The following is a 13,367-nucleotide window of genomic DNA, read 5'->3' as shown; positions in this document are numbered from 1 at the left end:
CCTTCCAAAAACGGGATACGAATTGGGACCCCCTATCAGAAATGACAATTTTAGGAATTCCATGTATCTTGACAATCTGGGAGCTGAAGTGAGCAGCTTACTGTTTGGCTGAAGGAACCCCTTTTAACGCTGTAAAGTGGGCCATCTTTGAAAAGGCATCCACCACCACCAGGATGGTGTTGTACCCTTGACTAGTAGGTAAATATGTAATAAGATCTAATGTGACTGTGTGCCAAGGATGGGGAGGTGTGGGTAGAAGTTGCAATAACCCCTTTGGAGCCTGCCGTTCTGACTTCCCCTGCACGCAAATCTCACAGGACTTAACATACTTCTCAATATCTGATGTCATCTTAGGTCACCAATAATGTCTCTTAATTATCTTCTCAGTCTTGGCTTCTCCTTTGTGACCAGCTAATTTGTCATCATGGCATTCATGCATTACTTGTTGCTGTAACTCAATTGTCGGAAGATACAAGGCATTCCGATGATAAGGCATTTGTTGAATGATTTTTCTGTTGGCATCCTTCTCCGCCCAACTCTGCATGGCCTCTGAACTCATAACGTCTGCAATCGACTCCTGTAGTTGAATGGAGGTTGTGGCCCCTATGATCTTGTCACTGGGAATGATTGGCAGAATGTCTGTAGCGGTCTTCTGAAACTCGGTACCAGTCCTGGATAATGCATCCGCTTTTCCATTTTGAACTCCAGGACGGAACGTGATCACAAAATCATAGTCCGCAAAATACAAGGACCATCTCAGTTGTCGTGGAGTAAGAATTCTGGCTGTTTTCAGGAATTTTAAATCGCGACGATCCGTAAACACTGTTACTTGATGCCGGGCTCCCATCAAATAGTGTCGCCACTCCTTAAATGCGTCCTTAATGGCCAACAGCTCCTTCTCTGTGATTGTATAGTTTATCTCCGCTTGAATCAACTTTCTTGATCGATAAGCGACTGGGTGCAGTTGGCCTGTGGTCTTATGTCGCTGCGATAACACTCCTCCTACTGCTTGATCTGACGCGTCAGTCTCTACATAAAAAGGCTCTGATGGATCAGCGTTTAACAGGACTGGCGCCGTGGTGAAGTCTTCTTTCAAGGATTGAAAGGCCTCCTCAGATTCCCTTGACCACTCAAACTTGGTTCCTTTTCTCAGCAATTTAGTAAGGTGAAGAATCTTTCTGGAGAACTCGCTGATAAATCTCCGATAGAAGTTAGCGAATCCAATGAAGCTTTGGACTTCTTTTACACTCCTCGGAGATTCCCAGTTCGTCACCGCTTCTACCTTGCGTTGATCCATCAGAATTCCGGAAGGTGACAGTACAAAACCCAAGAACTCTACCCGGGATACATCAAACGCGCATTTTTCTAGCTTCACAAACAATTTATTCTCCTGTGCTTCTGCAGCACTCCCTTCACTTGCTCATGATGTTTTGCCACATCTGAGGAATAAATTAGAATATCGTCAATGTACACAATCGCACACTGATCATTAAATTCTTTCAACATGTCGTTGATGAAGTGCTGGAAGGCTGCTGGGGCATTACACAGTCCATAGGGCATCACCTGATATTCGAAAAGCCCAAATCTAGTCCGAAATGCCGTCTTCCACTCATCTCCTTCGCGCATTCGAACTAGATGGTAGGCCCCCCTCAAGTCGAGTTTTGTGTAGATGTGAGCGCCCTTCACTTGGTCCAGAAGCACCGAAATCAATGGTAAAGGATACCGGTTTTTCTTGGTTATCTTGTTGATGGCTCTGTAGTCAATGCACGTCCGCAAATCCCCTTCCTTCTTCGGCACTAAAAATAAGGGAGATGACACTGGCAACTGGCACGGCCGGATGAACCCATTGGCTAGATATTTATCAAAGTACTCTTTTAGATGTTGGTGCTCTTTCTCGGTCAAGTTATAGACACGACTGCATGGCAAATTTGATCCCGGTTCTAATTCTATTTTGCAGTCATAAACTCGATGTGGTGGTAAATGTTCTGCTTCCACTTCATTGAACACCTCCGCAAATTCTTTATATTTGTCGGGAATTTCCTGAATGTGTATCACGCACATGGAATGCTCAGTGGAACACAAAGACAAGGCTGGGTTGTTTCTTGCTAGTCTGATCTCAGAATTAAAACAATTCTCATGACAATAACTCGAATCCATTACAATGGTTCTGGAGGTCCAGTTGATCATAGGATTATGCTCAGTGAGCCACGGGAGGCCAAGAAGTAGTTGGAACTGGGGAGCATCTATTAAATTAAACTGGATCTTCTCTTGATGCCCGTCATTAGTCGTCAATTGGATTATTTCCGTGTGGCTCACGATGGGTCCTGAAGAAAGGTTCGTCCCATCCACTGCACGAACAGGTTCGCTCTTCGCCTTTCGGATAGCCTGGATTCCAACCTTAGCGGCAAATCTTAAATCACAGAAATTCCCTGTTGCTCCCGAATCAATCATAACTGATACTTCCGTTAAGGTGGTCTGTCCGAATTTCACTTCCATGGTTAGAACTAAATGCGGAGCCGCTGATTGTAGCGTATTCGCCACTTGATGTTCATGCGGAGTTATTTCCTGAATCGCACTCACCTGCTCAACTTCTCCCGCAAGTGGTGCCGTTAGTTTTCCTTCGGCTTGAAGGTTCCCTATGGTTTCTTCGGGCAATCTCGAACAAAATGACTCCCGGATCCACAATACATGCATTGATTATTTGCCCTTCTTTTTTCCTTCTCTTCCTTGGTCAAAGGGCCTCTTATTGCCCCAATCTGCATTGGTTCAGCTCCTGAGTGAGTCTCTGAGGTTCTAGGGCCATCTGACCGAGCCCGGTCAAATCTTGCAGGTATCATCTTAAATGTACATTTACATCATCTTAAAGTCTTTCTTCTTTTCTCCTCACCTCTCTCCCTGGCGGAAATCTATCTCCAACACCAAGTCTATGAGCGCTGAAATCTCGGTGGACCGATTAGGAATCTGGGCTAAAGTGCCCTTTAATTCATCTCTCAACCCACGATAGAATACCGCAGCCCTCTTGCTTTCTGGCCAATCGGTTTCCACCACCAACTTATTGAACTGGGCCAAATAAGCGATTAAATCTCGGTTTCCCTGTCGCAAATCTAGCAATTCATTATCCACCACTTGAGATATCCTCCGTCGGTCAAATATCCGTAAGAACTCTTGTTTGAAATCTTTAAAATTCCTTAACAGAGGATCATCTCGTGAGACTAAGGGCATGGACCACGAAGCTGCATCCCCACTTAGATATGAGAGTATGAAAGCCACTCTAGACTGCGTGTCTGGGAGCACATGAAATGTAACGAGCATTGAGAGAGGAATATCTGCGCCTTCTGTGGATCCCGTTAAATCTCTCTGGAGCAGCCAAGGGTATGACTGGGGAGAGAGAATGTATCACATGTGTGGTAGACCTATTGGTAGTCTCTAATACTGGATTCATGGCTTCCCTCTCCAAACTACTAGGTTGGCGTAATTTTAACGCCAATTTGGCAGTTTCTTTAATGGCACAAACTACTTCTTGCCTCAGGTTTCGATTTTCCTCCCTAACCGCTCCCAATTTCTTCTGAATCGTGTCTAGAATTGTACCTAAGGATTGGATATCAATTCCTTCCGCCATCTCTGTTCGGGTGCGAAGGCAACTTGGGCACTTCACTCTGTCAGAACTCTAAACTTGCTCTAGCCTTAATGACTCTTGCACAGGAACAGAGATGCTTGAACCCAAATCCCTCTCAGCAATGCTGGTAGGTATTTACACAGAACCTCCCATCATTACCTAAATGGCCGGGGGAATTGGATAAAATAACAAACAGAGAAGAGACTGGTCCTGCGTTGGCTCCCTCAGTCAGCTACCTTCTGGGCGGAACCTTTTGATGGAAAACTAAAACAATAAACATCATTACTTTCCTGACCCCCTACTGTCTATGTGAATCTACTCTATTATATTCTCTCACCCACCCTTATTATGCGGGACCTTAGCTCCTCTTCTGAATTTTGGGTAGTGATTCCTTTCTCCTTTAATTAGTTGTCACTAGTGTGAAAGAAGAAACAGGTATATTAATTTCCTTCTCTAGTGAGCCTAAAACTAATATTATCTAATAGTCGTAGTAAGTGCACTTACTTCACTAATTAGCGGAGTTTCCTGTAATTGGGGGTTCTGTTATTCTCTGAATTTTGGTAAGGTTCTTCTGAGTGTCTAACCCTTGCTTGTATTGTCTTTTGCAGGTTGGCAGAGCTATTCACTAAAGTAATCAAATGGAAAAGGACACTTGTATCTACAAACCCATTGGTTCACTTTGACAACCCTCATAGAAGCCAGAAGTGTTTTTTACGATGCGGTATATTCGTTTATCCGCCCCTCTTTTAGCGACATGGCATAGTCATTGGGTGGTCAAATGTAAGGTATGCCTGCCTCACCCGAGGCACCTCTGGAGAGTGTAGAAGTGTCCAGAGATCAAAAAAGATAGGTGCAGTGGCCAACCAGTGAGGGTATAGTTAAAAAACAGTATAAGCACCAAAACCAAATTTAATAAAGACGGTGAATACTGTAAACTAAAAGTCAATGGATATATTCGGTAATCGTGTGACTAGATTACCATATACGTTGTTTTTTTAAAAGTCGACATGTTTCAGCTCCTATAGGGCCCAGAAGGGTCGGTTGGAGCTTTCGTCAGGACGTACACACAAAATTGTACTTACACTACTCGTGCAGTATTCGAATGCTTTATAGGCAATCATGGGAAAATTATCCTCATCATGCTGTTCAATTCTCAGTGTAATTTCACATGAAGTTTCGAAGCATACCTGACTGTTTCACACACAGTCTCCATCACACTGTATTCAATGACAAAGTGTAATTCTGAAGGTGCACAGTGATTAGTGCGAATAAACTCACAAAAATGGTGAAACACGGGAGTAGGGAAAGGGGGGGCTTTAGTCTCTATCGCGGACAATGGAGTGTCAGTTTTTTGTCAAAAATCTTAGTTGGAAGAAATATATGACGCCTGTGAAAAATAAATAAATAAACAAACAGAAGCCAGAATTATGCTTCTCTAGTCTCTATTCTTATAATTCCCAGGCAGTGTGGGCTCTCACAACCTAAGTAATATGTGCAGCCAAGCACAGTTATCAATGTATGTAAAACACTCTCAGGCACACATGCTGCAGTAATACGAGCACTTGGATGTAAGCACTCAAATGAGCATACAAAAATATTGAGCGTTTGTTAAATGCCTGAATTCCAAGCAGAACATCTCCTCCTCTGACACACACCGGTCTCAATATCAGTACAACAAATGGCACACACCCTGCAGTAACGCGAGGGCTTAGATATCAATATAGCGTTTTTAGTAAATACCTGATTGCGGGGCGAAAATCACTCCCTCAGGGTGCTGGGAGCCGCCGTTTTTTACTCACCGCTGAAAAAGATGAATGCAGCTTAAAATTAGCGAGATACACCGCCTGGACGTATAGTGTCCCGGGGGCCTCGCACTTACCGACATGCGTTGTGCGCCGTGCTTGTGCTGGCTCTGCCCCTGGAAGCTCCGGGGTAGGCCAGGGCAGCGTGTTATGACAGGCGGAATGAAAACAGGAGAGGTCTGTCGCTTTTGGAAGACAGACTAGCGTCTAGAAAGGCGTCTAGGATAGTAACATTTGAACCATAACATCTGAATTAACAAGTATTACAGCTTTAAGGTTAACACATTAAAAGGTCACAAAATATTTTAACCATTTTTCGTGTAAACCCTCTATTGAATTGTTGTGTGTAATTTTGCTCAAACCACGTTAGGATAATGTGCAAATGCGTTTTGGCTTACAGAATCGGGATATCAATAAAGATGAAAAAATATATATATCCCAATATATTAAAAGTCGCCATGAGTGTACCGCATTGTGCTTGATAACATGCCCAAAAAGATATGGGTGTAATGTAATCATCATGTTATTCTATTTTTTTAATTATTTTATTAATTTAATTTTTTCTTTATTTTCTACAAAAATGCAGAATAGTTGGATTTAAATTGAGATGTACTCTCAGATGAGAATTCAGTAGAAATGATGCCACGGGATGCTGTCGTTCATCCCTGTTATATGGGTCTTAAGACGGTTCACCCATCTTTGCTCTTTTTCGAACAAAATTTGTTCAGCGTTACTGTCTTTGTTTTGGAGCATCTCGAGAATTGTCCATCTCAGTTCATCGCATGTATGGCCAGCTGTAACGAAATGGGCGCATAACTTAGTGGTGTTCTTCTTAAGTCTCACGTTACTTCTATGCTCTCCCAGACGCACTTTCACCTTTCTGCAGGTCATGCCCACATATTGTTTTTGACACGGGCAGGTTATTAGGTAGATTACGTGACTCGAATTACAGTTCGTGTGTTGACGTTGGGTCCATAGCAATTGATCAGTAAGTTGTACAGTTTTTGTTGGCCTTGTGAATTTACACACTCCACATGTGGGATGGTGGGTGCTGGTCTTCATATTCTGAGTAAGAAGCTCCAAGATCGAGACTATACCACTCGCGACATTTCCAAATGCAGAAAGAGGGCCAACAACCAACCACGCGACTGCTTGTTGCAAACATATGAGAAGGAACCAGTGAAAGACCTAGTGATCTGTGTCACGACTTTCTGTCCTGTGACATATGAAGTCCAGAAACTAATAAAGAAAAACTGGTCAATCATCAATTCTGGTACCTATAATTGGCCGAAGCCCAGATTCGCCAATAGGAGAACAAAAAACATCAGAGATGTACTCGTCCACACACGTCCCCGCGTATCAAGACCAGCACCCACCATCCGGGATCTTCATATGGCCCCAGTGATGGGACATTACCCCTCCGGGACATGTGGAGTGTGTAAATTCACAAGGCCAACAAAAACTGTACAACTTACTGATCAATTGCTATGGACCCAACGTCAACACACAAACTGTAATTCGAGTCACGTAATCTACCTAATCACCTGCCCGTGTCAAAAACAATATGTGGGCATGACCTGCAGAAAGGTGAAAGTGCGTCTGGGAGAGCATAGAAGTAACGTGAGACTTAAGAAGAACACCACTAAGTTATGCGCCCATTTCGTTACAGCTGGCCATACATGCGATGAACTGAGATGGACAATTCTCGAGATGCTCCAAAACAAAGACAGTAACGCTGAACAAATTTTGTTCGAAAAAGAGCAAAGATGGGTGAACCGTCTTAAGACCCATATAACAGGGATGAACGACAGCATCCCGTGGAATCATTTCTACTGAATTCTCATCTGAGAGTACATCTCAATTTAAATCCAACTATTCTGAATTTTTGTAGAAAATAAAGAAAAAATTAAATTAATAAAATAATTAAAAAAATAGAATAACATGATGATTACATTACACCCATATCTTTTTGGGCATGTTATCAAGCACAATGCGGTACACTCATGGCGACTTTTAATATATTGGGATATATATATTTTTTCATCTTTATTGATATCCCGATTCTGTAAGCCAAAACGCATTTGCACATTATCCTAACGTGGTTTGAGCAAAATTACACACAACAATTCAATAGAGGGTTTACACGAAAAATGGTTAAAATATTTTGTGACCTTTTAATGTGTTAACCTTAAAGCTGTAATACTTGTTAATTCAGATGTTATGGTTCAAATGTTACTATCCTAGACGCCTTTCTAGACGCTAGTCTGTCTTCCAAAAGCGACAGACCTCTCCTGTTTTCATTCCGCCTGTCATAACACGCTGCCCTGGCCTACCCCGGAGCTTCCAGGGGCAGAGCCAGCACAAGCACGGCGCACAACGCATGTCGGTAAGTGCGAGGCCCCCGGGACACTATACGTCCAGGCGGTGTATCTCGCTAATTTTAAGCTGCATTCATCTTTTTCAGCGGTGAGTAAAAAACGGCGGCTCCCAGCACCCTGAGGGAGTGATTTTCGCCCCGCAATCAGGTATTTACTAAAAACGCTATATTGATATCTAAGCCCTCGCGTTACTGCAGGGTGTGTGCCATTTGTTGTACTGATATTGAGACCGGTGTGTGTCAGAGGAGGAGATGTTCTGCTTGGAATTCAGGCATTTAACAAACGCTCAATATTTTTGTATGCTCATTTGAGTGCTTACATCCAAGTGCTCGTATTACTGCAGCATGTGTGCCTGAGAGTGTTTTACATACATTGATAACTGTGCTTGGCTGCACATATTACTTAGGTTGTGAGAGCCCACACTGCCTGGGAATTATAAGAATAGAGACTAGAGAAGCATAATTCTGGCTTCTGTTTGTTTATTTATTTATTTTTCACAGGCGTCATATATTTCTTCCAACTATTTTTGACAAAAAACTGACACTCCATTGTCCGCGATAGAGACTAAAGCCCCCCCTTTCCCTACTCCCGTGTTTCACCATTTTTGTGAGTTTATTCGCACTAATCACTGTGCACCTTCAGAATTACACTTTGTCATTGAATACAGTGTGATGGAGACTGTGTGTGAAACAGTCAGGTATGCTTCGAAACTTCATGTGAAATTACACTGAGAATTGAACAGCATGATGTTGTTGTTTTTGTTTCCTTAATACAGGATAATTTTCCCATGATTGCATATAAAGCATTCGAATACTGCACGAGTAGTGTAAGTACAATTTTGTGTGTACGTCCTGACGAAAGCTCCACCGACCCTTCTGGGCCCTATAGGAGCTGAAACATGTCGACTTTAAAAAAAAACAACGTATATGGTAATCTAGTCACACGATTACCGAATATATCCATTGACTTTTAGTTTACAGTATTCACCGTCTTTATTAAATTTGGTTTTGGTGCTTATGCTGTTTTTTAACTATACCCTCACTGGTTGGCCACTGCACCTATCTTTTTTGATCTCTGGACACTTCTACACTCTCCAGAGGTGCCTCGGGTGAGGCAGGCATACCTTACATTTGACCACCCAATGACTATGCCATGTCGCTAGAAGAGGGGCGGATAAACGAATATACCGCATCGTAAAAAACACTTCTGGCTTCTATGAGGGTTGTCAAAGTGAACCAATGGGTTTGTAGATACAAGTGTCCTTTTCCATTTGATTACTTTAATATTGTCCTTGGGGAACTGAACGGGACAACTATTCCTCATCCCCCCTTTTTTGATGAAGAGCTATTCACTACTCAGCAGTTCCTTGGTACGTATTTACATATTTACATAGCATTTATAATTCTCTTTCATGACTAGGTACTGTCCTTATAACCACTTCTTTCTTTTCTTAGGTCTCTCTACGTGAAGGCTGTGACACTGGGTCCTTCTCAAACCAGGTAAGTAACTTTGTACAACAACTATGCCTTAAAGTCAATGAGTGTTCACTTAGCTCATCTCTTCTGACGTCTATGCTCCAGCGCGTTCACTCCTTTCCTCACGGCGTGTCAAATAGTCTCTTTTTCACTGATAAAATCTCTCAGAAATGCAAAACTCCTCTCGTTCCCCTTCTCACCGTAACACTCGACACCCTTCTCCTCAGACTTCAGCTTAGCGGCAAATCTTCACAAGACGTTCCTTATTTACAGCTCGGTAACTCGCGCTTGACTTACGCGCCGAGTTCCGACCTGAATTTATCCACACATAAGATTGCGGCAAGGCGGCGACTCTGTTTCTCAAGGTTGATAATTTCCTCAGGACTCTTAGCGCTTGTTCAGGAAACGAACACTCCAGTCAAATTCTTTTGGTGAAGTGCGCCTTCCCCGAGGCGCTCGCGCTGCACGTTGATTTCCCTGCAGCTGTGACCTAAGAGACTACAACGTCTACTGGCCATCTGCCATGGCAACAGCGGCGGCCATCTTATGTCTCCAGGTCCGCACCTTCTCTGCCCAAGTGTCTTCTGCAGCATCTTGTCCTGTATGCCTCGTAGTTGGGTAGCAGAGAATAGAACCCACGGTTCGGGTCCTGACATCCCCACAAGGGTGGTTACACGTGTATGTGTGGTTGTGTGTGTGTGGTTGTGTGTGTGGTTGTGGTTGTGTGTGTGGTTGTGGTTGTGTGTGTGCTTGTGTATGTGGTGTGTGTGTGTGTTTGGTTGTGTGTGTGTGTGGTTGTGGTTGTGTGTGTGGTTGTATGTTGCTCAGTGGGAGCCTCCCATTTTTTCTACAGACAGTTATGGTGCTCAGCTGTAGAAAATATTACTGACAATAAAAATTAAACAACCGGTTACGCTATTTAGTCTGAACCATAAATGCATATCTCTGCTGCTGCAGTGGCTGTGAGTCTAACTGTTGTTCTCCTGCAAACACAGTGCAGACTTGGTACCCAGCAACATACCAGCAGCGTTCCTACAAGGTACCACTGGGGCAGCTGCAAGGGCTCATTCTGCTACAATTCAGTATCTTTGTCATGCACTTAGTAAAAGGAAAACGCTAAAAGTATCGGATTGAAGTAAAACAACCCACATGTTAAAGGAATACATTTTTTCTTCTTTTGAAGTGATCTCATCATATTTTGCATGTGTGACATACATTGCAAGCATTTTCAGAGGTCAGTGTGCACCGACAAATAGAGCCAAGCTGGACCCTTGGCTCGGCTGACCCTGTTAATTTGTTTGCTCACCCATCTCCACTTGGCGAAATAAAGTATTTGACTAGGATCACACAATTTCATCAAGCAGGGAAGCTGGGATTAGTCCCTATACCAGTTTGATGCTGTGAAATTCAACTACTAGATGGTATCTCCGACATCAAAGTTGAACGCTTTGTACTTAATTTTGCCAACAGACCAGCCCAAGATGACAACTGGATCCGAATAAAATGCCTGACTTGCAAAATCCAAACATTTTGGCAGAGCCATGGACTTCCGCAGCATTTCTGTGGGATGCCTGGGATGTGAAAAAAGCAAAGTGTAACACTGCAGAATTAACGGTGCCCATACGCATGGAGAAGAACCGAGGTCTGGAGGAGGCTTTGCATCTGTGCGCAAGCTTTATCTTCATGCCTGCATATCAAAGGGTCACTATTGGAGACTGGATGGACGTTTACGTCACGTTAGTGTAGGAGGAGTAGATTCAAAGGAATAGTGATTGTGGTGAACATATAATGAAAGCAAAATTAATTTAAAGAAACCGGATATTAAAAAGACTACTTGCGTAGAACAGGAAGATTAATATTTGTAAGTTTAGAGGTAAAGGCACAAAGGAATTCTGTTGATGATATGACAATGCGAACAATCCTAATGGGAAATATCCGACACTCAAGTAGAAAGAGTAAGGAGTGGAATAGGGACTTTAAACGTAAGCAACAACGTGCAAACTAACAGGGGAAGCGCAACGAGGGGGAAGAAAAATATACATCTTTCTCCAAAGTCCACCAAAATGCTCTACCGAACTCAGTGACATGTGCGGTCAATACACGGGGGCGGGCCCATGCTACACATACAATCCAAGAAAGAATATGTAGCACTCGCAGGGTCAAAAAATCTTCCTTTTATTCTGCAAGTAACTTGTTTCGGCGTCAACAGATTCCTGCTGGTCTGCACTCTCTGCAGTGAACGCATGCAAAAGAGGGGCGGGATCATGGTAAAACCAGGGCTTTAAGGGAAATTGAAAAAATGCAATAAAAAAAACACGAGTGTGATCGGAGATGTGCGCAAGAGGGGCGGGATCATGGTAAAGCCAGGGCTTTATGGGATAGAAGGTGTCTTCAAAGAACTCTCTTAGTCACCGAAGTTAGGGCAGGCAGGCCTAAAGACTTGGCTCTCCCAGAAGTAAAAGGGGGTGGGCAAGGTTTTAGAAATCAGTTGGCACAATTAAAAAGCAATAAAAGCAATGAATGGGTGATAAAGCATTGAAACCCCTTAGAAAAAGGAAGCACCCCTTCAGACACATTTCAGTTCAAGTAGTACCTAGGTAATGCAGGCAGCACGTTTGGTATGTGTTGATGCAAGTTGTATTAGACAATTCCAGTCACATTCAAGGAAGCTTTGCAACCCTAGTACCTCCATGGAAATGAGGCAAAATGTCCGGTATATGCTGATCAGAGTCGCACCAGACAATTCCAATCACAGACAGTGAAGCGTCATATTCTCAGTATCTCACTGGAAATGAGGCACAACATCTAGTGCATGTTGATCTGAGTTGCACCAGACAATTTCGATCACATGCAATGCAGATGTTACAATTTCATCCCTTCAAGTAAATGAGGCACACCACTTAGTGTTTGTTGATATGGTTTGCACCAGACCATTCCAATCGTACACACACAGGAGCAGGTTTAGCAGGACTGCATGAGGAAGAATGAGGCACTAATATGGGTACGCCCTCACCTTTAAGGGTTGCAACCTTTGAATTGGGCACCGCGTACAATGCAGTTGCCATTTCGCACACAAGAGATGTGGCTTGATTGACAAAATAGGCCATGCTGGATGCCGCAACTGGTGAATCTGCTCACCATCAATGCGTGTTGATGTCCCCATGATGGAAAGACTACACGATTTGAGGCGGGCAAGACTTCTGAACTCCATACAAGGCGAACAAGGCTCTAGGCAAAATTCTTAGTTCCATGCTCACGCCACAATACCAGCTGGGATCCAACAGACGATGTGGGCACTTAAGAGGGGAACCCTGTCCAGGTGTGTCGAGTAGACGATGTGGGTTCATTAAAGAGAACTTTGATTTCCCTGAGATCCTAGAAGAAAAGAGGGCAAGCCAACATGCCCTTTCATTTGAATCACAGCTGTCACCCCTAATTTCAATTCTAAATCCTGTCTGCCATGAGGATGTGGAATGTAGATCTTAATCATTAGTAGGGCCATACTACAGCTCCTAATGGCCAGGTGTAAAAATCTCTCCCTCTAATTTATCCAGCCAGGCCTTTAAATGGCAGAAGTCAGTTGTTCCAGTTGCTTGGCTAATGATTGTGCTGTTGCAGGGGAATGAACAGATGTTCTCCGCCAGCCTCCAATTTGGACTGGAGCCAAGCAAAAATCAAATAGTTTTAGAGCAGAGAAATACCCACTTCCTAGAAGTGGCATTTCTAAGCTATCAATGACAAACTCACTTTTACAACAGGAGAGAGACTGTCATTGTGAATCCAATGATACCAAGCATTATGAGTCTACTCCATTGCATACCTCTATTGCAGACTGGGATAATTTCACCAATTTCTCTATGGTAATTTATGGGAAGAGCAGGCCTCATAAGTAGTGACAACAAACATGGGTATTATTCACTATATGGGCAGAGGACACACATGTCTACCTGCCCTTCCTTTCATTTACCACCCACTTCACCTGTTAAGACTTACCCCAGGGGTGCTCTAGGGGTTGTGAAAGGTCCCTTCAGTTTTGGCCAGTAGTTTGGAAACCAAATCATAAGCTCTATGGTGCACACTAAGGCATGCAATGGCA

Source organism: Lissotriton helveticus, chromosome 2_1, assembly GCF_964261635.1.
Source record: "Lissotriton helveticus chromosome 2_1, aLisHel1.1, whole genome shotgun sequence".
In the NCBI taxonomy this organism is placed as follows: Eukaryota; Metazoa; Chordata; class Amphibia; order Caudata; family Salamandridae; genus Lissotriton; species Lissotriton helveticus.
The sequence above is the reverse complement of the archived record's forward strand: the minus strand, read 5'-3'. Positions refer to the sequence as shown.